The following is a 27,147-nucleotide window of genomic DNA, read 5'->3' as shown; positions in this document are numbered from 1 at the left end:
CCAAAGGCGAGACCTATTGGCTATGCCAATGTCTGTTTTGTTTATAATTGCTCAGTTAGTAATAATTTTTTGTCATTTATTCTTTGTTTGTGTGAAACAATAAGATGGTGAAATCAACAGTTTCAACCTCTCTGTTTTATTCATGCTGCATGCCTAATTCTATACTAACAGTAAATCTCTCCAAGATGGCACCCGTGTTTCTATTATTTTTTTTACCCCTAGTCTTCTCTATTTCCATGATTTGGTGACCATGGACTCACGTCGAAATGCATGCTGCTGTCTGTGTTTAGTTCCACAGCAAAGACTCCGTGCCACGGCCTGTGTATTCACTCAATATGAGAGCAAGCATGCTGCCTAAGTGACATTGGGTAAAGTTGACACTTTTGTTCTTTGTTTCTAGTCTCATTCACTCATGCTATTGAAAGGTTATCCTTCAATAATATAATAACTGATTTATTGTTGCCATTCCTTTATTGTTGCTGGAATTTTCATCTACAGTTCAACCTTTTCCTGGGTGATTAAATTCCAAGGATGCCTAATACAATGTTGGTCTGTTATGGTTCTGAAGGTCAACATTGTGTTTTCAATATGCTCTCAAAGTTTGCCATTTTGCACTATTTTATAAATGTAAGCCAGTGAGTGCCTCATCCTTCACTCATTTTATGTCCGGATCATTGTCACTGTCGGTCAGACCTCAAGCTCTAAAAGAACTTTCAAGGTTTTTACTTGTATGATTAATTTCTTGACTGTTAATCTTAGAAAAGTCCATTTGTGACTAAAATATTTAATCCGCGAGGAAGTGAGTATCTTTGTGCCCCTCACTATTACCCACATTTAATGGCATTTAAAATATAATTATTTATTTAATACCTAATTTTTCACAGTTTTTACAACACTTTTACTAATGGATCCCCCAGAAATATTTTTCTTTTTCTAAACGCCCAGACACTTTTTAAGAGAACTTTGTTAAGGTACCATTTGGAATAATTACCTAATTCATAATTTCACCTAGGATGTTTTAGTCCATAGGTGTGGTGTGGCTTATATGATTTTTTTCAATTTTTCTGCACCACTTTTCTGTTAACCTTCTAAAATGTCTGGTACATGTGACTTATTTCCTCTAACTGATCTTTTACCTTCACCTTTCTTCACTCTTTCTCTGAATATGGTCTTATTTATGCAGTGTCTTTCCGAGACATCTATTTGGCTTTAATGTTTATATTTTGATGCTCTTTGCTATTATTTATTAACACTTTACAGCCTTGAAAAAATAGTTTTAGACAAAAAACCCGTGTGCTGGGTATACAACTGTACAAGTTGTGCTCTACTACACATCTTAACTTCCATCTTCTGGCCAACTCAATTATGAGTTTCCGCTTACCTGTCTCAAACTGTCATTTCTTGCTCACATGTTGTTGAAATGTTAGTATTTTTTTATGTGGACCAGTTAATAAACATTGCTCTTCATTCACATGCCTACAATTCTGGTATATTTCTGGTATATTTCATTTATGACCTCTCTATGGAGGTGTGTACTGGATTCTCTGAAGAAACCAGCAAAATAGCAGTTGTAACTTTTGGATTGTTCTAATGAGAACCAGATTTGGTGACCCATGGAGCTGGACACTTCACCCACTTGAGCGTCTTTGGTTAAAAAGTTACTCAAGTGGGTCCTCCAATCAGCTGTGTGTGACTGGTTCATTATATCATTTTAGACTGCTTAGTCGCTTCCTTCACTTTCTGGTTTGCTTGACTGGTTGTTGGTCTGTATTGCGCTGCTTTTTGTTTTCATTCCTGTAATATGCTACAAGTTTACCTCTGTGCAGCTGAATATTTTTTCAACGATTTCCATTAGTTGCAGAACATTGTGTCTTTGGTACTGGAACGCATTTCCTTAGCATTGCACGTTCTACACTTTCTTCCCATAAAAATGTTCAGTGTCCTTTGTGTTGGTCACCATGCCCTAAATGAAATACAGCCTACCTGCTTACAAAGAAAGCTACAGATCTCTGGACTCAGATGTCCCCTTGCCCAAAGGTGCAGTTCTGGATAGAAATCCCAAATTGCATTGGTTTTGAAACCGGATTAATCCTAACAGTGACACTCCTTTAGTGTATTTATATAGCGCTTACTACCCCTGACAAGGTGTCAAAGTGCTTTTTGGCTAGTACCACGCTACTCCGGAACCCAAAAAGGATTAGTGGTGGATCAGTAAAGGGCTGGGGTTTTCAAACTGGGTGGGTGGGCTGCAAGCGATCCCGGAGGGTGGGGGGGTGACAAGCTTTTGGCCAAAAGAAGCGTTATGCTGATAACAGTACTTTCTTTTCAGCGTAAAAATAGGCGTCAGTAAGCTGCTCTGTACTGTGCCGTCACTAACCTCTGTTGTCATTTTTATTCTGGTTGAGGGAAGATGTCAAAAGGGAAAGAACTACAAATATTCTTCTAAACACCCACCCCCAATAATCACACTTTGATACTTTTGCACGTTAAAGGGCTGCATGACCAGGATAGTATGTTTGGCAATCATGCATTTGATTGCATTTTTAAAACGGTAATACAACTTAACTGCAATGTTTAAGTCTAGACCTATTTAAACATTGCCAGTTTAATAGAACAATGGGTAAAAAGTTTGGGGGGGTTCTGATGTTTGAGTTTTTTTCACTGGTGGACGCGGCAATAATATGTTTGAAAACCACTGGTGTAGCGAATTATGAGTTAATTTGAGTGATGGACATACAAATCTTCGATTGTATAGGATGATAGTGGATTAGAAGAGGCAAGAGTCTATTAAGTGTTATTTGGGAGATCATAATAAGATGAGGTTTGGAGTGAGTAAAAGATGGCGGAGGGAAGAGTCTAAAAGGGATTAGGGAGATTATAGTAATAAAATGAAGTTTGTAATGAGTCAAAGTAGGGTTACATGCGGGAAGAATTTAGAAAGGGCTGTTCTGGATATCCTAGTAAAATGAGGTTTGGTGGAGCAAAGGAGGGATAGAGAAAAGAAGAGTCTCAAAATGGTTATTTTATAGATCTTGGTAGTAGAATGAGGTTTGGAAGGAGTCGGGGAGTGGAGTTAGAGGATATATTGAGAGAGGTATAGGGTGAGACATAGGGTAGTGCTTTCTGAGAGTATTTTTTCCTTCTAAAGTAGGATTAAAGTAATAAACATATAGATGCATAACTACCTAGGGTATACATATGTAAGGGAGATAATTTATCTAGATTTGCGGTTGTATTCTATAAACCATCTTTCAAGTGTTGCTGTACTTGAAGCTCATTTATTTGCGCATTTTATTAACAAACTTATTTAAATTATATATTGTCCTCAATATTTCATTAGGGAAGCCCTTGTAAATGAAATGGTTATATTTACATATTGTGATAAAATAGACCCATTAGCGTCTAATCAAATAACTTGTATGAAAACTATGTAGTGACCTATATACATGTAAAGCGTAGAATACATAACCATAAGTAATATTTGTATTTGTTAAGCAAACCTAAAGAATATCTATAGATTTTAAAGTCAATAGTTATTGTAAAATTTGTACTAATGAATACACATCTAGTATATGCTTAAATACACACGGATATGCTGTACATTTGTGTTTGAATAAGGGGGTTATGTAGTAGAGCCAACTCTTGAGTAGTCTTCTGAATATAAGATAGTTATCTATGGATCTTATGCTCTGGGTAATGAATTTCTTAGTTTGGCTGCTTGAACGGAAAAAGATGTACCACCTATGTTTTTTTTCTTTTATGGTGGGGTGTTGAGGCAAAGTGCCAATCTGGAGGGGAAGTTCCTTTGTTTAATTTATCTGTGATTTTATTCCTGATGAAAAGCGGTTTTGTTCCATGTATTTCTTTGTGGGTGATACAAAGCAGCTTGAAGGTAGATCTTCTTGCAACCAATAACCAATATAGAGCCCTCAAGGCAGTGGAGATATGGGCTTGTGGCGGTACATGTAGTGGTCATCTGGCAGCAGAGTTCTGAATCAGTTAGTTTTTTCATAGTTGATAAAGATGATCTGAAGTAGAGGCCATTGGCGTAATCAAGTTTAGATGGTACAAGAGAGATAGTAGGCTGGACTTGTGTGGAAACCCCAGGTAGGGAAATATGCATTGCACAGTTTTCATAGTAATGAAAGATGATCTTGCTAATTTGTTCACTTGGGTATTCACTGATAACTTTGAGTCCATAGTAATTTCAGAGTTTCTTGCTTCCTTCGATACTTTAGGAGGTGGTCCCAAATTGTCAGGCTTGACGCTGAATGTGTCATTATTTTTCCAATTGCCACATGTGACTAATTCAGTTTTGGGGGCATTTAATTTGAAATGTCTGTCATCCACTTATTAACGACTGTGAAGCAACTGAAGATCTTTGAGTTTCCAATGTCTTTCGGGCTTTCTAGGGTAAGGAGTATTTGGGTTGTCTACATATGTGAGCTGAAATTCATTGATCTTTGCTGTTTATGACTTCATGTAGATTTTGAAAAGCATGGATGAGACCTGGGTAGAGGATGTAGCCCTACGGCTATAGCGGTCGACTTCGAAGCCGAGGAACTGGGTTTGAGACTCTGCAACGACGCTCAACATCCTGTGATTCTGGGCAAATCACTTACTCTCCCTGTGTCCAACAAAAATGAATGTGTCCATCTGTAACGCAGCTGGTGCTCTTGTAAAGTGCTCTGAAACCTGATATCTTCGGGTCTACTTTGCGGTATATAAAACTCTAAAAAAAAATAGAGCCTTGAGGGATCCCAGCTTTAGTAAAATACTGTTTGTATGAGATAAAGGAGAGTAGGGATGACATTTGTTCTGTTTTCAAGGTAGGATGTGATCAAATCACGAGCAATCCCCACTATGCTGGATTCGTAGAGTCTTTGTATGAGTGTGTCATGGTCAACAGTGTGGAAAGACAGCTGAGAGGGCTAAGCGAAGTAGTGCAGCATCCTCGTTCTTGTCTACTGCATTTTTAAGGTCATCCTAGATGGCGATGAGGGCAGATTCTGTACCTCTTTTGTAGGCGGAATCCTGTTTGGTAGTCGGAAAGTATGGAGTTATCTTCACTGAATTGTGAAATCTGGACGAATGCTGCTCTTTCTATCCGTTTCCCCAGAAAAGGTCCATTTGTAATTGGTTTGTAGTTTGTGGTCATGCGGGTCCAGTTTAAAACATTTTTTTTAAATAATGGGCGTATATAGTCCTTTTTAGGTCTTCTGGAAAGAATCCTTTAGTTAAAGAATTATTGATGATTCTTCTTAGTGCTGTGGCAGCAGAGGTAGTTAAAAGAATGTTGTTGAAGATTTGTCATGGACAAGGGTCAAAAGATCAGCCAGCTGGCCTGCATGCTTTGACCAGATCCATAAATTATATTTGTTTGAAGGAATGCAGAGGCTAGGTTAGCCTCCCTGTGGAGGGGATTATTGGAAATGGGTTGGTGCTGGTGTTTTTTTTTTTAATAGGAGTCCAATTTATCTGATTTTGTTGTGTAATGATTTGCCAGTTTGTCAGTGAATTCTTTAGTAACGTGATGAGTTCCTTCTGTGCTTTTAGGATTGTTTACAAAATTCTCTGAGAATTTTATAAAATTATTTATTTGCACAGGTAACTAGTTATGTGTTGGCAAAAATAACATCTAGGATGTGTTCAGCGATGTGTGTGGGTTTGTGTACGATCTGAAGTAGGTTCAGTGTGACCAGTGATGATTGTTCTTGGTTGGGGCGTATTGTGTTTGTCAAACCAAATCTTAACGTCACCAAGAATGCATTGGTTTCAGTGTACTATTTTAAGATTTGGAACTGTCTAGAAACTGGTCTGGGAATGTTGCATTGCTAGCTCTTGGTCTGTAAAGGCAGAGGAGGTTACAGGAGGAAGTTGGTGTAGGGTTGCATCTGGTGAAGAGGGTCTCAAGCTTGTATGTACACATCCGCTTTGAGATTTATTCTTTGCTTGAATATAACAACTAGTCCACCTCCTCTGTGGCCTGTACGATTTTGTATGATAGTTTGATAGGTTGGAGGAACAGCTTCAAGAAACACTGGAGACATGGCATTTCCCAAACCATGATTCAGTTAAGAGTAAGTCAGGTTGTGTGTCAGTGAGTAGGAGTTAATGTGGTGCATGTTTTTAGAGTGTTTGAACATTTATTAGTATGCAGTTTAGAGATCGTGTGTTTGTCATGGCGTGACTGTTTTCTGGAAGAATGAGCTGTATTTTTTGTTTTCACTTGTAGCAGGTGTCAGTGCTGGTATTAACTGTATGAGGCTAGCAAAAGTGTTTTTCTCGATCTAATTCCTCGTTCAGCAGGCTTGGAAGGCATTTTTTTAAGTTGGTGGCGGAGATGGTTTTGAGGGTAAGTTTGTGAGCTGTGTTTTTGTAGAGTAACCTTGTGCAATAGACATGGAGATGCAAAGTTGTGAAGTCTTCTTTATTTTGTCTGTTTAGGGTAGTAGGTGTATGGACTAGGGGTGGTGGAGCATGCAAGTCATGTTTTAAGGTTTTAAATTGTACACTGGATGAGAGACGGGTGAATAAGAGGAGTTGTGTTGGTTTATTTGAGGTTAGGTGTTGGTGAAGAAAGAACATTTGGGAGTATCGATGGTTTAGGATCTGTATTTGTGTAGATATGAGGTATTGTTTCTAATTTGTGACTGGATGCATTATGAAATTGTGTGATGTGCTGGTGTGATTTTTTTTGTGGAGTAGTGAGATATTGATGTGTTCTTTTTTGTTTAGAAGGATTTGTATGTAAAGTTCTGTTGGTGAGTAGAAGGAGAAAGGAGTGGTTATGTGTTTTGGAACAGAGTATGGTGTATGAGGGGATGGGCAAGAGTTATGAGTTTGTTAGATTTGATAGCTGGAAGAGGTAATGTGTGGTGGAGTGTAAGGATCAATCGGTTGTGTGTTTTTGTTAATAAAAGAGGAGGAGGTTGTTGGATGATATGCATGGCTTGAGTATAGGTTTAGTAAAGTTGGTATTTTTATGAGGTGAGTGTGTCTGGATGGATTAGTTATGTATAAAGTGGGTTTGTGTTGTGTTGATGTGTGGATTTGTTAGCGGTATAGGACAGTGGTGGTTTGTGAGTGAAGGTGCCATTGTTTGGTAGATGGTTGTATAGCTGTGGTTTGTGTGGTTTTGTAGTGGTTGTTGACAAATTGAAATGTGGATAGGGTTGGTTTGTAGTAAATGAGTAGATTGCATTTGCTAGGAGTGTTATGTTCGAGTGTTTCGATGAGTTACGGTGGTGACTGATTAATGGCAAAAAGGGCAGCATCGCTGGCTCAGTCACACTCTAACCTGGTGCCAACCGTGGGGATGACTCCGGCGCTGATGCTGGACCTCTTATACTTCCCAAGGGCAACGCATGTCGAGGAACCAAAACCTTGAATCACACACTGTCCCATGGGGTAAAGTGAGGTTGGGATAAAATAAGAAAAGAGTTTTACCTTGTTGGGTCTGCTCAGCGACTGTGCAACACTGCCTAAATGGATTTTATCACTTCTAAGACCTTCTGCGTTTGCGAGGTAGATGTGCATTGGACCAGAACCTCTTGTTTTGTGACGATGTAATACACTGGAAATAATGCGAGTCAGTTACCAATAGTACCCTGGCATAGGAAGGGAGGTGCGGTGGGTGCGGGCCGCGCCGGGTGTCATCACTGAGGGGGTGACAAAATGGCAAAAACATGTTTTAAACACATATTTTTCCCATTTTGTCAAGCCGGGAGTGAGAAGAAAATTTTACGCACCGGGTACAACCTTACCTTGCTACGCCACTGCAACAGTACACTAACCAGTCTCTTCATACAATGACAATGCATTGACTTCAGTGACATGTACTTACCGGTTTCATCAGCAGAATGGCAGGAGAGCAGAATACCCAAATTCACAGATTGGAGTGTGGCGTTCCCATGGAATCGACTTGAAATACTGACTGCATTTACTTGCACTCCCAAGAATAAACTCGGAACATAGGTTTAGGTACAAGGTTCAAGCATATATCAAAGACTGAGGATCTTTCTCTTGGCACTACTGTTCAGAGAAATATGGAGCTAAAGTCTTTAGTCCTTGTGCAATCAAAGTTCTTGGGCCAAGGTTGCAAGAAGAGTCCAGAGTATAAGCATTCTTGAAGCACTAGATGCTATCAAAGAGCGGGCATGACGGGAAAGTCTGTAGTCTTTCAAGATGATCCCCCCCCCCCCCCCCCAGCACAAGTCGCCTGCAGATTCTAAGAGTTGCATTAGCTGACACACCCCTCGCACTTCCCCTGGAACAGTGAGCCTATGAACCCTAAGTCTAGCATCCCAGCCACATATAGCTTTCCACTGCCTGTGGTGTCCGCAAACAGAAGCAGGAGGTTTCCCAACTAGGCCACTTGGAAGTCTTTGAATACCTGGCACACCTACAATAACCCCTCCTGCAATGAGGCTCCACCTGAACTCTCGGACGTGCTCGGGGCCATCGCCACAGCTTTGCCCCACTTGATGGTTGGTGCACACCAATGTTACATTTTCGGAAGGGTGTGCCTTCCAGTGCATTGCTATAGACCCTCTGGTTATGAGAACGGCCATATCTATGAATCTGTTGATTGTCATATGTGCCTCCCCCCCCCCCCCCCTCACCCCGTGCAAAGTGCTGCAGCTGTCGGGCAGTTCCATAAAATGTCATGTTGGCATTCGTTTCTCAACATCAGGGCCATAGCGATGAATGATCCAAACACTGTGTAATCATTAAGGGGTAAAGTATACCCTGTCGAAAATGTTGTGCTGTATGTATTTGGAATTTGGCATTGCGGGATACATTCTCGGATAGTGTAGGACTTTATCCCATTCTTTAGGCGTGAAATCTCAGCCCATATCTCTTTCCCAGCAGTAGCATACTGCCCGTAGAGGATTAGATGTGGTGTATGCCAACGCCCTTACAAGTCACTTAATAAACCTATATCCATTACCCATAACATTGAGAGTGTGTTCTAGTGAATGGTGCTCCGGTCCAGTGTCTGTAATGTCCCGCTGGGAGCTCTCCATCGCAGAATAAGTCACCTGTTGTGTTGGCCGAAGTTGCCACGCCTTCTTGCCCAATTGATGCTCAGAATGGTGGTATATTGCTCAAACTTATCTCTGGGAGTATGGCTAAATCAGTGGCATGAGGCATAATCCACTGCTGTAACTGATGTAGGCTATGCTTAGTAAGGTGTTGGACTCTTCAGGTGGTTGGGCACTTCAGGTGGTTGGGCACAAGAGTAACATGCTACCCACCACAGCCTGTGCCTGAGCCACAGCTGGTAAGCCGAGCTCCTCCATCAGCCGTCCCGACAGACATCTCGCTGGGCACTACAACTGAGCGGCCAGATAATGCTCAGAATTGGGCGCACCTAGGCGTAGTTTTCTCAGGGCCACTAGTCTCCTTCCCTTGTTCCATATGAAGGTACCCAGCATTGCATGCAGAGATCAGAAACCTTAATCACCACCTTGCCTACTGCTGGGGATATTAGCTCCTCGGGTATCTACACAACCATTTTTTGTACCTCCCTCTTTCCTGTGACCTTATAACTATCACATTTAATCTGACCTAGGCCTTCTATCTGTGCATTAAGCTACCAAGCCTGTTGCAGGGTTAACAGAGCACTTCACTAGTTGATCCTCATCAGCACCCTAACAATCACATATAGGTTATACCAACTAACTTCCTTCCCATTCTTCCCTGCTCTAATGTGGTGTTGTATAAAATGACCATTATTTGGTACAGGGAAAATAAAGTATTTTTTTAACTGTGGTTCCTAAATGATCGAGAATCTGTTCAAGTAAATAATCTAATTATATCAGAAGAAACATTCTCAACTTGTGGAAGCAGAAGCTGGTGTGGCGGTTCCTGGTAGTGAGAGATGGTAGCCAAGTATACGGCATATCTGTGTCTTGTTTGATTTGTTAGAAAGTGCAATTTGTTCTCTTTGGTCTTAGTGTGTGGGAAATCATTCTGTTGTGACCCACATAACTAATGTTTGTAGTATATCTTAGGCTGTGTTGAGAGTATACAGTGTGTTGTCTCTTTTGATGTTGGATATTGGTGATATGGAAGCAATGCAGATGCTACAAAATATAGTGTTTCAAATTTCTAAAGGCCTTTCACCCTATCCTTCCCCTAACAATTCGTACTAGGGTCATAAAGGTCAAAGTGTTTTTCCGCAAAGTTAGATAATTGGATGAATATTCTCCATGTAGCCTTCTGTTCGACCTCCGAAGGTGCAAAAGATTTACTCTTCCTGGCAAGATAAAAATGCCAGCTCCTTAAGTAGCTGAAAAACAAATATTTCTAGAACACGGAATTTTACCATTGTTTTGCCTTCATTCCAAGTCTTCATCAAGCTATTGGAAATTTGATAAAGGTTTGTCCTGTTGAATCAAGATAAACTCCCTTGAATGTTTGGTCTTAAATGGGGGATCTGATTTACTTTTGAGAACAGTTAAGGCAACATGGAGTATGCTCACTCTTTCCTTGTTAGTTTTTTTTATTGCATAACACATGTTTTCCTGACTTGAGTTTTTAATTACCCACCTCCTCAACTCAGGAAATGCCTCTCTCCTGCCACACCCCTTTAATAGCAGATTTAGGGCTTCCCTCATGTACCTGGGGTTGTGCTTTCTCCCTCTACCCTTTCAGCACTCACTCACTTCCTGTGCACTGGATGGAGAAAATCATTTTCTAGTGCTGCTTGATAGTTTGTAGCTGAGGTCAACGCCTCAGGTGGTGTTTGGTTGTGTCTTCTTCGATGTCTGTGTCCGAGGAGTGGGTCCCCAGCGATACTCCTGGGGTGTGGGACCGTCCTTCCATCCCTCCCCACCTATTCTCTGGTGTCCTCTCAGGGTTCAGTGTCGGGTTGTCTCATCCCTCCATTCTCAGTCCATTTTAATTGGCGCCCTTGGAGGGGCAGCCAACTCCTTCAGTTGTTTCAGGGGTTGTTTCTTCAGTCACTCCCAAGCCCGATCTGGGTGTTCGAAGAGGATCGATTTGCCTTGAAAAAAGTTTAGCCCAGTGGAGCATTATATATTTAATGCCTTTAATTGTTTTTGTACTAGTTTTGTGAAGTCTGTAAATATGAGAATTTGGTCAGATTAGTGCTTGACCACCACCAGGCTTCTGACCATGCAAAGCACCAAGACTCTGTTATTAAGAAAGTCTCCTATCATTAGCCTCGGGTTGGCGGTTTCCTTGATGGGGCTCTGTGCGCCTGCTCAATGAGAAAGCACTGGGAGAGTTGAATCGTCTCGAGGAAGAATCTTGGGAGTCCTCACAACTGCTCTGGTTGGGGGTACCTCCCAGGTACCACAGTAATCTCAAATTGTTGCACCCAGAGCGATCCTCTTCGTTTTGACACAGGTTGCCCTCGCTCTGGAGAGGCGCTCCAGCTTGAGGACTGTCTGGTTCATGTCACGGGCTGTGCCCTCCAATGTTGGCAGTCATGTCTCGCCTCTGCCACCCGTACTGTAGTTTTCTTTAGGTGCTGTCTTTGGAGTGCCACATCCACCCCAACCGCTTATTTTTGGCTCCAGTGCATGATGGGAGGACTCAGTGGCTCACAGTTCCTCAGTCCATGGGTGGGGCTCCTTTCCGCCTACCACCATGACTTGTGGCGTGGGCATGACGACCCCCTATCCCTTTAGCGGCTACTTTAGTGGCTTGGCCAATTTGTCTAGTTTTCCTTGTTTATCATGGCTGGGGGTTGAGGAAGGGGTTCCTAACTCACCCTCTTTCTCCACATTGCAATTCTTGGCTGAGGCAGCCACAGCGGGGCCCTAGTGTGCTTTGTCCAGTGCGATAGTCTAGAGGGGTGAGTGACCTACAGCTGCTGTCTTTTTGGCTGATCCAGCTGGTCTATCGCTGCCTCTTGTGGCACCGCAATAGCCCCCTGGCTGACTTTCCAATTCCTTGATGGCACAGAGTGCAGGGAAGGTCGCCTCTCCTCTCCACCCTGGTTGATGGGCTTACTTTGTGTCCAGGATGTTCCCAGGCCCGGCTGTTCCATCTCTGGCAGCCACTCTTCCCTCTAAGCTCTCAAGGCACCATCTTGGACTCCCAAGCCTCCAAGGGGACTTACCGCCGCCCACAAATGGGACCCACAATTTCTCCCTCACCGCTCGTGGTATTGATCCACTTCACAGGGCTCTCCTTATTACTGGGGGGCAAAGGGGTTTGATGGAAAGTCACAGTACCCAAATAGTGATGGATGGTTGTAGCGTGAGTTCTACGAGGTAGCTCTCAATATCTTGCATTGGCATACAGCGACTCCCGTAATGTCTTAACTCAATCGACTTAATCCGGCTTAGTCTGCATTTTTCTCGTTATTTACAGTCTGCATACGTTTGCGCTTAGTGAAGCCAAAATGAGGTTAAAGTCAGTGCAATTATTTGATCAGACATCTTTAATGTACTATATATATATTTTTTTTTAATGATATTATTAAGCTTTATTCGGTTTTTAAGTTTTAAAACCATAAAAGCAACAAGCAAAATACATACATGCATAAATAACTCAACAATTCATTTCAAGGTTAAAAGAAAACCGACTATTTAAAACAAACTAAAATCAATTTGGCAAATCAACTAATCAAAGTAATGACACAGGATACACAGAGTCCCCTTTCACCAAGTATTATAATTCAGTGACATTTATCTTGGTACCGGATTGTCTCGAGGGCCGGGATAAAAGTCATGCAAATCCCAGATACAGATGGGGCCATCTCCAACTTTGGGCTGGGAAGAACGTAGGTAGGGGACAATGTTCCTATACTTGAATTTAATTAATATCAAGTCCCACGGAATGTCTTGGGGCAATGTACCTAGCCACCCCACCCTCCTGACGCTCAGGATTCCACCATCTAGAGCAGGTGGTAACGGTCTGTTTTTAAGCCAAAAGATGGCTTTGTTGAGCAGGTCCTGGTGTGTTTCAAGTTTGCCTTGACTAAGTGCAGGGACCCCAGTGAGAACGGTCACGTATGGTGCGGCCTCAGGGGGTAAATTGATTCGATGCCTTCTTTCTTGAAAGATCCTGGGAGCTATGTGAGGGACATGTGCGGGATTAGAAGTAACGTTGCGGCCACTTGGAATGGGTGTAGTAAGAGGGGAATCAAGAGTTTGAACCTTCCTGCGTACAGTGGACTTAGGCCTTTCATGGTTGGTAGGGGGAGTAGGACGAGTGGGTATAGCAGTATTTTCAGTTAATGGATAAATCCTTTTTACTGTTTTTTCAATACTGGTCAACCTGTCCCCCAGATCGTTGATTTTTGTGACCAAAGGTGATATTGCAGAGTTTAACAGTCGCTCGATTTGAGCCAATAAGGTCAATTGGAGGGGCGATACACAGTCATGTATTCTAATCCCAGCCTTATCCAACGTTAGTAAAGTTGGGTTGGGGGGGATGATGAGGGGCTACAGCACATTTGATAGACATTAAATAGGTTCTCATTGGTATTATCTATTTCCTCATCATGGTTCCTTTTTCTGGTTGAACCCTGGGACAGTATGTTGGCTTGAGAAAGGATTTTTTTGGAGGATAAAGGTACATCCTGGGGAGTGCAGTTTATTTGGTCATTGTCTCTGTCCACTAAAGGGGGGGTTGATACGTCCGGGACATATTTTGTGCCACACAGGGCGTTCAGCTCCTCCCAGACGGACATAATTATTGGAAAGCAGAACTCCGAAAATGACAATAGGCAAATCAAAGCGAAAAAGATAAGATAAGAGGTAAAAGCGTCTCTGTACCTCCTCCTTCGATAGAGCCGAGTGGGGTGGCCCGTCCCGTCCTCCTCAGGTCCTCTGAGGCCACAGAGGGCCCGCCCTTTGCCCGGGCATAGCCCCGGGCGCCGACCCGCGCGCGATCCCGCGACGCGGGGGCTCGCGCTGTCCTTAAGCGCACCTCCGGGGGCGGAACAGGAAACACGCCTTCCTAGGCGCTAGTGGTGCTGGGGATGTAGTCCCCGATCTGCCGCCTCGCCGCGATTGTTAGGAAGCGGCCGGCTGCAGGGAGCCTGGTGAGTGTTGCGGCAGGGCAGCGCTGAGGCTGCGATGGTCAGGAGCCCAGGTAACAGAAGACCTCCCAGGTCAGTATTGGCCCAAAGTCCCCCGCTCCCCCGGGGCTCGCGCTGTCCTTAAGCGCACCTCCGGGGGCGGAACAGGAAACACGCCTTCCTAGGCGCTAGTGGTGCTGGGGGATGTAGTCCCCGATCTGCCGCCTCGCCGCGATTGTTAGGAAGTGGCCGGCTGCAGGGAGCCTGGTGAGTGTTGCGGCAGGGCAGCGCTGAGGCTGCGATGGTCAGGAGCCCAGGTAACAGAAGACCTCCCAGGTCAGTATTGGCTATCATTTCTAAGTTGATTGTGCAAATTGCTTCACTTTTTTCATCCTTGACATGGATGAAATATGTAACTATCTGAAGGTTACTGCTGGATATTTTGGATTGTGGAGGGATTTCAGGTGAGAAACTTTCACAGTTCCGTTTGCTCTTTTTCCAGCTCAGAAGAATATAAATTCCTTGTAATTTTATTTTGTCCTTCTGAGCCTTAGATTAGTTGTTATATTATGCACTGTTACCCTTTTGCTGTTTTTCATATATCTTCTTCATTGCCCTTGAGCCTCCCTGATTGCTGCACTCCATCTTAAATCGTTCCTTCCTTCTCTTGTTGTTTCCTATATCCACTTGTTGTTCTGCACATCGTTATCTTACTTCCCAGCTAGGTGTCCACTGTAGAAATAACAGTCCACTTATACATAATTAATAAGCTAAGGAATTAACAGTTTTCCTAGAGCATCATTATTCCAGTTTTGACATCTATAGACTCAATATTATTATTGTAGGAAATTTGGATCTTGGTTCATGATTACCCTCCTTTTTGGTTGGTGTCAGTGTGTTTTTAACCTAGTCTAAATTGATGTCTGCTAATCAGGACTAACCCGGGACAAAGCACTACGCTACGCTCGCGTAGTTTGCGAAGTTTGCGCAACTTCGCTCTATGCGAACTGCATGTAGCACAGTGCAAACATGCGTAGTGCAGCGGTCATTTTTTGCTTGCTCGCGGTCCTCAATGTCAAGTTGGAGACCGCGAGCAAGCAAAATGACATCCTCGCAAGACTTTTTCCTTGTTCGCCATCAGCAACATCAAGTTGCCGATTGCGAGCATGGAAAATAAACCTCCCGGCGAGGTTCTCAACACGGAGAGGTCAGGTTGCGATGAGAAACTACCAGTGCGTGTTGAGAGAGCTGCAGCTCGGGTAAAAATCTACTTGAGCGGCAGAAAAGTACAGCTCGCACTGTGCAAGATGGTGTTTTCAATGATTGCACAGTGCCGGATGCTTGTCCGCACTGTGCAATCATTGAAAACGACATCTTGCACAGTGCGAACATGCTACTTCGCGGTTCGCGTAGTGCTACACGTAGCTCGCGAAGTGCACTTTGCGTAGCTACGCGTAGAGCTAATTCGCGAACTATGCCCACCCCGATTCAGGAACCCAGCCACTGTGCTTTCTCCTCTAAATTGACAATCGTAAGTTCTTTTGTACCTCTAAAATTGGCTACTGGTGTAGCTTTCTAAGTCCCTAGTGTATGGTACTAAGGTACCCAGGGCTTAGGTACACCTGGGTTCTCCTATGACCTGAAGCATGTATTTTGCCACTCATGGGTGTCCACATAAACTGACTACAAGCCTGCCATTGCAGCATGTGAGAGTAGGTGCTTGTACCTCTCCCAACATATATGTTACCTTATATCTGAGATCATTGCACTTAAAACCTATAAGTCACCCATATGGCAGGCTCTTTGGTCCTGAGGGCAGGGGGCTAGGTTATGGTGTGACACTACCCCTGCATGATCAAGACACCCCTACAAACCACAGAGTCGATTCTCCAGGCTTTTGTAAGTTTAATATATATAGTGGACACTACGGGATGTGTATATAGTGGGTTCGCAACCTAGTCATGTTGGGTATCAAACATGTTGGAATCATACCCAAACACTGATTCCAGTAAGATCCGATGTATCGGGGGGCTCTCTTGGGTACCCCTTGTATTTTGGTAACAGCCTTTCAGGGTCTGTCAGCAAGCTAGTGCTGCTGCCGACCACAGACATGATTCTGCCCTCCTGCTGCTGAGCCAAGATCGAGCAGGGGATGGTAGAACAATAGATTTCCTGTCACAGGGAGGCGTGACAACCTCCCAGACAGGACTTAATGTATTGAGCTGGGGTGGAGACTACTTTTAAGGGACATTTGGTGCCCTCCTTGCATACTCCAGTTTGAGCCAGTTCAGGAAGCCCTTGGCACAGGCTCTGGCACGAAACTGGACAAAGGACATGGGAGTATCCTTCCCTCTGTTCATCCCCTCCTGTGGGAGGGAACACTGATATGTTCCAACACTTCCCCATGTGTACTTAAGGGCTTACCTGTGGGTGGGGTCCATAGATTAATCTTGGGACAAGACTCAAGCCTGAAACTACGTCGCTCTTCGACCGTCTAGACACTTGGACTTTGTTGTACTTCAACTAGAACCTAGACTGCACCAAGCAAGACTCCTGCTGCTCCTGGTCTTACAATAGCACTGTCTGTGCTTCTGCCATGTTCTTCAACAGACCTGTGGGCAGCAAGGACACCCAAATAAATCTCCTTTGGAGTGAAGAATTCACTCCCTTGTATATGTAGGCACAGTTGTGAAGCTGAGCTCCTGTTCTACGGATTTCCTGAGGTTCAGCAGCAGAGGTGTTGGTTCTGCAACCAGCTCGAGGCCTGACCTGTCCTCTCAGCAATTTTGAGGCCAGTATCCCTTGTCGGAACTGTTGAGACCAAACCCCTGTGCACTGTCGACTTGCCATTGCCAAGGCTTGTTGGCTCTTCTCTCCAGAGGTCTTCGGGCTACAAGAAGCTCCAGCCTTCAGCGTCTCTTCTGTGCAAGATCAGCATCTTCACTGCATCCCCCTGTGCACTGTCGACTTGCCATTGCCAAGGCTTGTTGGCTCTTCTCTCCAGAGGTCTTCGGGCTACAAGAAGCTCCAGCCTTCAGCGTCTCTTCTGTGCAAGATCAGCATCTTCACTGCATCCTCTGCACCATGGACCTTGTCTTTGGTGAGCTGCTCGAGGTCCTCTTGCCACTCCTGTGTTTATGGGCGGGTATGGGAGGATCTTCTCCTGCTCCAGTGGGCTCCCCTGCTTGCTCGAGGCCTGCTCTGACTCTCCTGCTGTGAGTCCCTTGGTCCTTGGTAGTCCCAATGTTGCTCCTTCGTCTTCTACGCCAGTTGCGGCTACCAAGGTTTGTTGGTGCTCCCACCGGACACCAACCACCTAGTCACGGAGATCCGATGTGGGACAGCTCATGCATGGCTCTTGGTCTTTCTCTGAGATGCCTGGTCCTCACAGCTGCAACGACTAAGTCATCATCTTCTTTCCGTACCTCCTGACATCAGTGGGCATTGTCTTTGTGAGTCCTGGTCACTTACGAGTGGCACAGTCTCTGTCCCCTCTGCTTACAGGTTCTCCACTACCTGAATCTACCCCTAGATTCTACTTGACTTCTTTACAGTCTTCTCCAGAGACATTTTCTTCTAAGTCTTCCATTGTCTTCTACGGAGGTTTCCAATGTCTCTTCACACCTATACACCTGACTTCCCTGGTGTAGGTATCCTGGTTCCTGCAAATGCACCGATGGGGTGGCTCTCCAACCTTCCGTCTTCCAATTCATTTCTTCAGGGTCCTCTGGGAAAGGGACCTCCTTCTTCAAAATTGCAACCACGACTTCTCCATTGACTTCCATTGGGCACACTGCTGTATTTCCACCCTGCACACAACCTCCGTGGGGTTCCTGGGTACTGTTCCCGGGTACTTACCTTCTTTCCTTCCTTGCCGTTCATTCAGTCTTCTTGTATATGGTTTGTTATCCCCCTGGAGACCCGTATTTTGTGCCTGATTGCATTTGAAGTATCCTTGTGTATTGTGTTGATAGACCAATGTGTTAGTGAGTGTTGTGTAATAAATAAAAGTATTTTTATATAAACACTGTCGGACTTTTTCACTTAGCTTACACTACAGATTAAACTGGTAAAACAAGCTGTCCACAGCTATCACTTTGATAGCATTCTATTCTTAGCAATGACCACTAAACTCACCATAAGCGTTGCCTGGATTAGTGGAAGGTCCACCACTTGAATAAGTGTGCACCATATACTAAGCCAGCCTCCTACACTTATAGATGCCCTTTTTAGGTCTCGCCTAGGCAGCGCGCATGCGTTGCTCTAGGAGTTGACCTTAAGAAATCGGCCATCTCCTTTACAAGCACACTCATGCTTGTCCTGGCATCCACCTTTCCCATGAACAGGCAGCACAAACATCTACTGAGATTTGCTATCGACAAAGCAGACCACCAATTCACTGCCCTGCCCTTCGGACTAAAATCCGCACCAAGGTTCTTCACCAAGTGCCTCGCAGCAGTGGCAGCGCACCTAAGGAGGGAAGGGATCCATGTATACCCCTACTTCGACGACTGGCTAATAAAAGCAAGTTCCTACAAACAAGGCAAAGAACATGCACATCGGGTCACAAAAACGCAAACAGAACTGGGATTCTCAATACACTGGGGGAAATCCTCAATGGAACCAGAACAAGTGAAGATCTTAGGTGCAAAGATCAACACCATACAAAGCAAAGTGCTCCCCAGCAACAAGAGAACACTTGCCCTGCTGAAGGAGACACGTCCGTACCAGAAGGGGCGAGCTCTGACAGTGAGGACAGCGTGCAAGATCATGGGGATGATGGCGTCCTGCATACACCTAGTCCCCAATATATGTCTACACATGAGACCATTCCAGGAATGGCTGCAACAACAATGGTCACAAGCTTCAGGGAGTTGGGAAGATCTAGTGGTTGTAACGCATGCAGTGCAAGAGGAGATAGCGTGGTGGAACAAGGAGAACATAACAAAGGGGAAGCCTTTAACACCACGAAACCCAACAGTGACCATCACCACAGACGCATCCCTGGAGGGATGGGGAGCACACATGAACCAACTCAAGGTGCGGGGCCTGTGGACTCCCAACAGATGCGACCAAGCACATCAACTACCTGGAACTAAAGACCGTGTTCCTCACCCTAAAAGCCTTCCAGAAACAACCGTATGGGTGAAGAGTGTTGATACAAACTGACAACACCACAACGATGTTCTACTTCAACAAACGGGGAGGAACACAATCAGTTGCACTATCCAACCTAGCGCAGGACATATGGAGATGGGCCATCCCACTCAAAATTTACCTCCTAGCTATACACCTACCAGGGAAGGACAACGTGGAGGCAGACTGGCTCAGCAGACAGACATCGGCATCCCACGAGTGGGAGCTCAATGCACAAGAAACACAAAAGCTATTCAAGAAGTGGGGGACACCAACAATAGACCGATTTGCAACACACTAGAATGCAAAATGTTGATACTTCGCATCCAGGCAACCAGGGGAACAATCCCAGGGGAATGCCCTATGGATAAGCTGGTCGAAAAAATTTGCCTACGCTTTCGCCCCGGATACCACTGATAAACAGGGTACTCAGCAAATGCAGAAGCAGCAACATGACGCTGATTCTGGTGGCACCACAGTGTGCCAGGCAGTCATGGTTCTCACAAATAGTGGAGATGGCATAGTGACCACCTCACAAGTTCGGGAAAAGAAACAGAGAGGTACTCCAGCCAGAGAGCCTCTGCCTAGCTGCATGGCTCCTGAAGACATAGTTTGCACACCTGAAACTGCCGGAGAGCACACTGCAGGTGCTAAGAGAGGCAAGGTGACCTACCACACGGAGGTGCTATGTGGCAAAATGGAAAAGATTCACACAATGGTGTATCAAGAAAAAACTACACAAGAAGATGACCAAGGAATCAACGGTGCTAAAATATTTAACACACCTGCTAAAATCAAACCCAAGTTCAACCTCGCTGAGAGTACACCTAGCAGCGATAGTAGCATACACAAAAGGAGACAGGAACGAGCTGCTTTACATCACAAGTAGTAAAAAGATTCCTGGAATGGGCTTAAAGGATAGCACCACCAAAAAGTATGCTGCCACCACCATGGAACCTTAATTTAGTCCTAACAGAGCTTTTGAAGGCACCTTTTGAACTCATCCATAAGGCCTCACTACAAATGCTCACGATGAATACAGCCTTTCTAGTGGCAAACACCTCGCTACGCAGGGTAAGCGATTTGCAAGCACTAACGCTACAAGAATCTTACCTCCAAATACACAATGACAGGGTGGTGATGAGAACGCACCCACACTTTATGCCAAAGGTGGTGTCAAAGTTTTACATTAACCAGACAATACAGATACCAAGCTTCTTTCAGAAACCATCCACAAGCGCAGCGAGGGCACTGCACACTCTGGACGCTAGAAGGGCAGTAATGCACTACATATAAACAACTAAAGAGCACAGGAAAACAAAGCAGTTCTTTGTGTCTTTCGCAAGCAGTTTCCTGGGTAGACCAGTAACAAAGGGCCACAAGCAGGCAGGTCAAGAACTAACAGAGGGGGCAAGAGCCCACTCTACCAGGAAAAAGGAGCAACAATAGCCTTCTGGCTAACACACCCATTCAAGACATATGCCTGGCAGCAACATGGGCTTCAGTGCACAAGTTCACTAAGCACTACTGCGTGGATATACAAATATGAACAAATGAACAAGGAAACACAAGTAGGACAGAAAGTGCTTCAACTTATATTAAACAACCAACGCTCATCTTCCACCCAGTCCCCACAAACATAACAAATTGCTACAAAGTTTATGCACAGCATAGTGAATCTAGAAAGATTCACGCTGCAAAACGAATAGTTTCTTACCTGTCAGTGTTTTTCAGCTTGAAGATCTTTCTGGATTCACTAGCGAACCCACCCACCTCCGCCAGAAAGATGAGGCAGGAGAAGAAGGTGGAAATACAAGGACAATATGCAAATGGACACCTTAAGAGACGAAGTGAAAATTCATTTACTTTCAAGGAAGAACTTAAAAACATCACAAAAGGAGTCACGAACATAACACAAAAACAAGAAAAACAAGAAAAAAAGAATCCGAAGATGGCGGCCAAAGGTTGGAGCTTCCGCAGGAAGTGTGCCAACGTCACAGGAAGGACTCCAAAATGTGGGACGTCGACGCCCACCTGGGCTACGAAAAACAAAAAAAGACTACAATTCCAGACCCAACCACTAGACCGCGGAATAATGCACAGCATAGTGAATCCAGAAAGATCTTCAAGCTGCAAAACTACACCGACCGGTAAGAAACTATTTGTTATTACCTATCGACACCGGTACCCTTTTTACTGGCCTTTGTAAGATGAGAGGTGGTGATGTGAGTCCAGCTTGGTTTCTTGAAGGACTGGTCTTCCCACCCCACCCTCGTTTGTTACATCCAAGGGAGGCCACCCCCCCGGCATTAACGTGATTAGTGAGCTGTTGTATCTGTCACAAGTTGCAGTTCAAGCTGGACAGCCTTTCATCTTTAAGCTGTCGAGACATTGTGTACCATTCATTCGGTAATAGTGTTTTTCATCAAACGTTTTCTAAGACCATTCATCCTGTGATAACTGATATGAATGTTCAATAATATCAAGGTCATTGTGAACATAGCAGAGAGGCAGCCCCTCTTTTGAGGTCGAGCCTGGGCAGCGCATGCGCTGCTCTGGGAGGCATGCTGTATTCAAATATGGACCTGAACTTCCGCCCACTCTTTATCCATATTTTTCATTGGCTTGTGTCATTGTCCGCTGTGAACTGTGGCTTTTCATTATAGGCTTAGTAGTCCCTCCTTAGTACCGCTTTGTCTTATTTTGTAACCTCCCTTAAGGACGCCCCTGTTACGTTTGTTGTTACATGGTAGGCTTTAATTATATTCTTCAAGCTGTATTTTCTTGAATCGCTTTGTCCACGCTCTGTCCTATCTCTCCTACCGCAAAAAAAAAAATTCTTTATAGCATTGGCGCCGAACGCATTTGCAATGCTAAAATTCTTGAATTTGCGGAGTTTGAGCTATTGGCATTGTAAATAAGAATGCCTTTTATTTATCTGTTTTAAAAATGACACATAAATAAAAGGCTTTGTAAATTACACTGCCAATAACTCAAACTCTCGTAAATGCGAGACCTACTGCATTGCAAATGCTTGTTTGTAAAGGTTAGGTTCTGGAGTGAGACTTCATTACTCATTACCCTCTTATCAATCCTCCAAATCGGTCTCTGGGCATAGGGAACGATTGCATTGCAGACTTGTATCTATGAGAGTGAACTGAATGCTCACTGGAGGGCAGAGATCTGTCTGACAGGAACTGTATGTCTTTGTATTGCACATCTAAATGGTTTTATCAGCAACATTTTTTAAGTATTTAGTAGTGTTAGCTAGGTGACTCCTGCTCCTCTGTGCTCATTGTTGTGCTTAAGGATTTAAGCACACAAGTCCCCATAAGTCTCCACTGTTGCTTTCAAATATTATGTTATTGTACACTGTTTGTGTTGGTCCATACCTAGTGTATATAAAACCCCTTGACGTTAATGAACGGATGCTCTGCCCTCTGCCACCATGAACTGAAAAAACAATTTACAAAAGCCTAGCATTTATTATGATTTGGTTGTGTTGCACTTTCAAGTTTCCTGTACTCATTCCTTATATGTTCGTAGCTGTGTGGCCAGTGAACCTGGAGAGAAAGCATTTTCTGTATGTACCGTCCACATTCTAATTATGCTAAGTATGTGTTTTCCATGGATCTCAAAGTGAGAAAGGTATACGTACTACTTAGCCAGAGCCAAAGAAAATTCCCAGTAAATGGGCGAGGTCTGTTGCATTGAGTTCTAAGGGTCTACAGTTCTAGGGAGAGAAACCGAGCATGAACCTCTCAAGGTTGGATGTCTTCTGTATTTTCTGAAATGGCGAGGGGTGTCAATGTGCACTAATGAGCCTGAGGGGGGGGGGGGGGGGCGGAGTTGGTGTATATAGTTTACACGGTTAATTGAAAGTAGTTTAACAAAACCATTTCACTAAATAAAAGTTAAAACCATTGCATTGCCAAAGCCTATTCTGATCAGGCAGAAACGGAGGCTGGTTGGGTTCGTTTAGTATTCTGCAGTTGTTTGAAGGCTTTTTTGTCTTTTAAGATGTTGCTGTAACCAATGTAGCACACTTCAGCTCTTTCAAGTTCTGCTTGTTGGTTGACTAATATTATCGGGGCATTTCGGTGCATCATGATGGCTTGCACTTTTGCCTACCAAACTTGAAAGTGAAGTCAGAGTACATGATGCTCATTTTTTACTCCATTTTTTTTCTTCTTTTTCCGGGGATGGTTGTGCTGAATGTGTTTATTGATGTTTAATTGGCACCCAGATATTTGCACCAGTCGGGGGTGTATCTGGATGTCCTCTACGTTCATTTGCAGTTAATCTGTTTGGGGTCTTAGCCACTGCGCGGGTGCTTTAGAAAGGACTGCTTTCAAATATTTAGTTGTCGTATTTTGAAAAGTAGAACTTAAACTTGTTTATCTCAGGTTCTGACTGCAGCATTGTTTCTTAGGCGCTTTTCAGCACGAGACAAAACAATACGAGATCATTTGCTCGTTAATTTAATTCAAGTTACTACCGCTTGCTTTACCACTTCTACTTTATTTTTCTGAATTTTAAGTTGTATATTTTGAAATGAAACCAGAGTGGCAAACTCTGTGCCCTAGTAATGTACACCGTGGCATACGAAGAACACCACCTTATGCATAAAAATTGTTAGCTACAACATTTTGGAATTTGGAAAAGTATACGAAAATTTTCCACTGCTTTGCAAGTGCGGTCCATTGTTAACTGTCGTAGGGAACTCTGAAGTTTAATTAGTCTTTTTCTGCCAACACATCACTCTCACGGATCAAGTCCTGTGTATTTTGGTTTCTTGAAAATGTATTAAGCTTCCATTGAGACACTGAAGAGATTGAAGCAGTTACTTTTTATTGTGCTTTAGCTGTGTTGCTTTCCACGGCTGGTGCTTTTATCCACAGAAAAGGATGTGTAGAGTATGTGGTATTCATTGTGATTTTATGATAACCTCAAAACAAACGACTGTGGAATGTTGTGTCGTGCGAGTGCTTCTGTCTTACTGCTCCTTTCTCCTTAAGCAATTAGTAAAGGATTTTGAAGGGTTCTCGATTCTTTAACCGCTAGCAGTGCATCCAGGAGACAGCAGGATTATTGGGAGCATTTGTTCCTTTGGGTCTAATACAGTATATTACTGTACGGCCCGGGAGCCGCATGCGTCAAACGCGACTCCCCCCTAAATTAGATGGTAGTGTTATTGCGCGGAAGTGCCATTGAGTTGACCTCTGAGAACTGATCCAACCTCCAATGCAACCAGACCAAATGCGCGAGCTGTTCAAATTTTAGGTTTGCACCGTAACATTGCGGTCTGCTTTGTCGGTATGCCTCCATTAATTCAGAGCAGTCGTGACATTTCTGAAATTTGCTCCGTCAAATGCAGTGGTTCTCACCGTTCGTGATCAGAATCATAATGGCGTCCTTTCGTGTCTGTTACCATCCGGAAAAACCTCTGCCAGTAGCTGCTATCCACGGATTCGTACACTGCTACGCATACCAGTAGTGGCAATTCGTTCATAGCCCTTAAGTTAGTATTTGAAAGAAGTGTTTTTATTCTGGCACGGATTCATTGGTTACACAATATTTGGTCCTTTCACATACTCCTTGCAGTTTTCTAAATCCGTTTTACAATTTTTTGGCTCCTTTTTTGCGACTCTCATATGCCGTGCTACATAGACTTAGTGAGATTTCTTCAAAGGTATTGTGATTTATTTGCAGTCTCTTCCTTCAGTCACTAAGACTGCTACATATGCTTTTTTTGTTTTCTCAAAAGCAGAGGGTTATCTTCCAATGAGGAATTCATAACAGATGGTTATGAATGTCATTGGCTCATAATTTCGCCATCCATTACACCAGTCTACTTACTAACTTTTTTGCAGAGGAACGTTTCTTATCAGGGCTCACCCAATCACCCCCCTCAACCCCCATTCTGTCGCGCTGAAATAACTCAGCGTTTACCACCTTGAATTTAGAAAAAGATTAAAAGAAACTTTTTCAGAAAGCCAATCTTAGTTCTTTTCAAACTCTTGCAACTTTTCATGTCTAATTGCAAAAGTATCCTGTTCCATCTTGGCACCATGAGAGAATTTAATGTCCTAGTTTATTTGCTTTTGAAGGAATACCAGGATTTGGGCAATCCGTTTAGATCACAACATTGGTTGCCAATATGTTTGCTAGTATGTCTGCAGTTGAAGGCTCAGCCTTTTCACCTTGCATGCTAGCTGACAGCATGATATTTCGTAAGCCTGAATAGAAGTATCCCTTTATTAAATTTGGATATTGGACATCTAGAAAATGCTTGTAGTCAGCTAATTCTGATACTAGCATATTAAGTTGATGCCCAGTTTAGTGACATTTTGTTTAATTATTGGTGATTTTATGTCTTTTTAGTTCAAGACTACCAGACAGCGCAGCTGTATCATTGTAAAAGACATTATGGGCTTACCAAGAACATAGAGGGACCTGCAACTTGTCAATAATTGGGTTTACTGCCATTAATTTGTCCGCTTTTTTCTCGTTGGCTTGCCTCGTCCATCTGGTCTGTCCCGCCCCTGGAGCATTGCTAATATAATGGTGTCCTTTCACTGCTCAATTTTATTCCCCTACTCTTTTCTTTTGGTAAGGACTTCGCTTGAGTGCCCGTCTCTAACCAGCTGTCTTCCTAGAGTGCTTCTCTTTCCCTCATTCCCTTTTTTTTATAACATTTTTTATTGAACAAGGCAATAGGAAATCATTGGTACAGAATTAAAAAAAAGACATTGTTCTCATCAAATTTTTAACAGACAATTTTCAGACAATTTACAAGAGATAAAACTGGAGTAAAAAGAGAGGAGTAAAAGGGAAAGAGACCATTATAAAAACTTACAAGGTCCTTGTGCAAAAACCGCAATTTCAAGTAAATCCCACTGCAAAAAGTGCAAAAACTGCAATAAAGTGCAACTGCAAGAGGAAATATAATTCAATAAAGTGCAATTTTAAAGTGCTAGTGCAATATAGTGCAAAAACAGCTATTCTGAAGCAGCAATATTACAAAAAAAAGTGCAAAAATTCACATTCTCCTCTCCCTCCTCATCAACTTCCCTTCAACAATTCCAGTTTCTCAAAATATTTCCAATTTCTTTAGAATCTTGCAATGGCTCACACCCTGCCTGCATAAGCCATTTCGAAATTACAAGCTCTTCTCATTTTATAGAACCATTTTAACTGTGATGGAATCACCACAGATTTCCAATTTTGAAGGATTACCGACCGTGCAACTACACAAGAAATAAAAATAAATACTTCTTCTGTTTTGTTAAACCTGCTCCTCTCTTTACATATGCCAAACAGGGCCACCTCTGCTTCCGGTAGAAATACTTTCCCAATTGCCAGCTCCATATCTGCGAATATCCCCTTCCAAAAAGATTCCAACTTCGGGCAGGAAAAGAAGATATGACACCATCCTCCCTGGCCCATAGCTTTACATCTAAAACACTTATTCTCGACTTCCGGGAACATTCTCTCCAGGGCCTCCGGGGTATAATACGCCTGCCAGCGTGATAAAAAAGACATTCTCTTGTAGTTAGCCACCCGAAGTGCTTTATTGCCCAGATGGCACAATACCTCCCAATCCTTATCTGTAAGAACACAGTGTCGAGAGGCTTATTTTCTCTAGATGTCTATCAATTACAGGAGATGATCTAGCAAAGTAAAGCTTTTTATACCAAAATCCTATGCCTTTATTTTTATCTCCGTACAGAGCTGATATCAAGGCAGTGGAAGAAATAAACGGGCCACCTATCTCTTTTCTGATAAAATAGACCATTTGCAAATACTCAAAAAACATAAGCCGCCTGGGATTATTCGTTCTGTCTAAAACCTCGTGCCAGCTAATTACTTTATTTTGTACAAACAGATTTCTTAATTCCCAATTTTTCAAATGATTCAAGGCTATCTTAAGACCCATTTTGGCACATTCCGACAAACTCAAATAAATAGAGCCATCAGAGCCATGTTTTTTAAAAAGGAGCAGT

The 27,147-nt window shown here is 43.4% G+C and overlaps 1 protein-coding gene across 5 annotated transcripts in view; it reads left to right on the top strand.

Moving 5' to 3' along the window:
• ANKRD11 (ankyrin repeat domain 11) overlaps positions 1–27,147 on the top strand; it is a 1,187,914-nt gene that overhangs the window by 238,786 nt on the left and 921,981 nt on the right. The window lies entirely within an intron of this gene.

Source organism: Lissotriton helveticus, chromosome 12 (genome assembly GCF_964261635.1).
Source record: "Lissotriton helveticus chromosome 12, aLisHel1.1, whole genome shotgun sequence".
Taxonomy (NCBI): Eukaryota; Metazoa; Chordata; class Amphibia; order Caudata; family Salamandridae; genus Lissotriton; species Lissotriton helveticus.
Note: the sequence above shows the minus strand (reverse complement) of the source record. Positions and strands in the feature narration are given on the sequence as shown.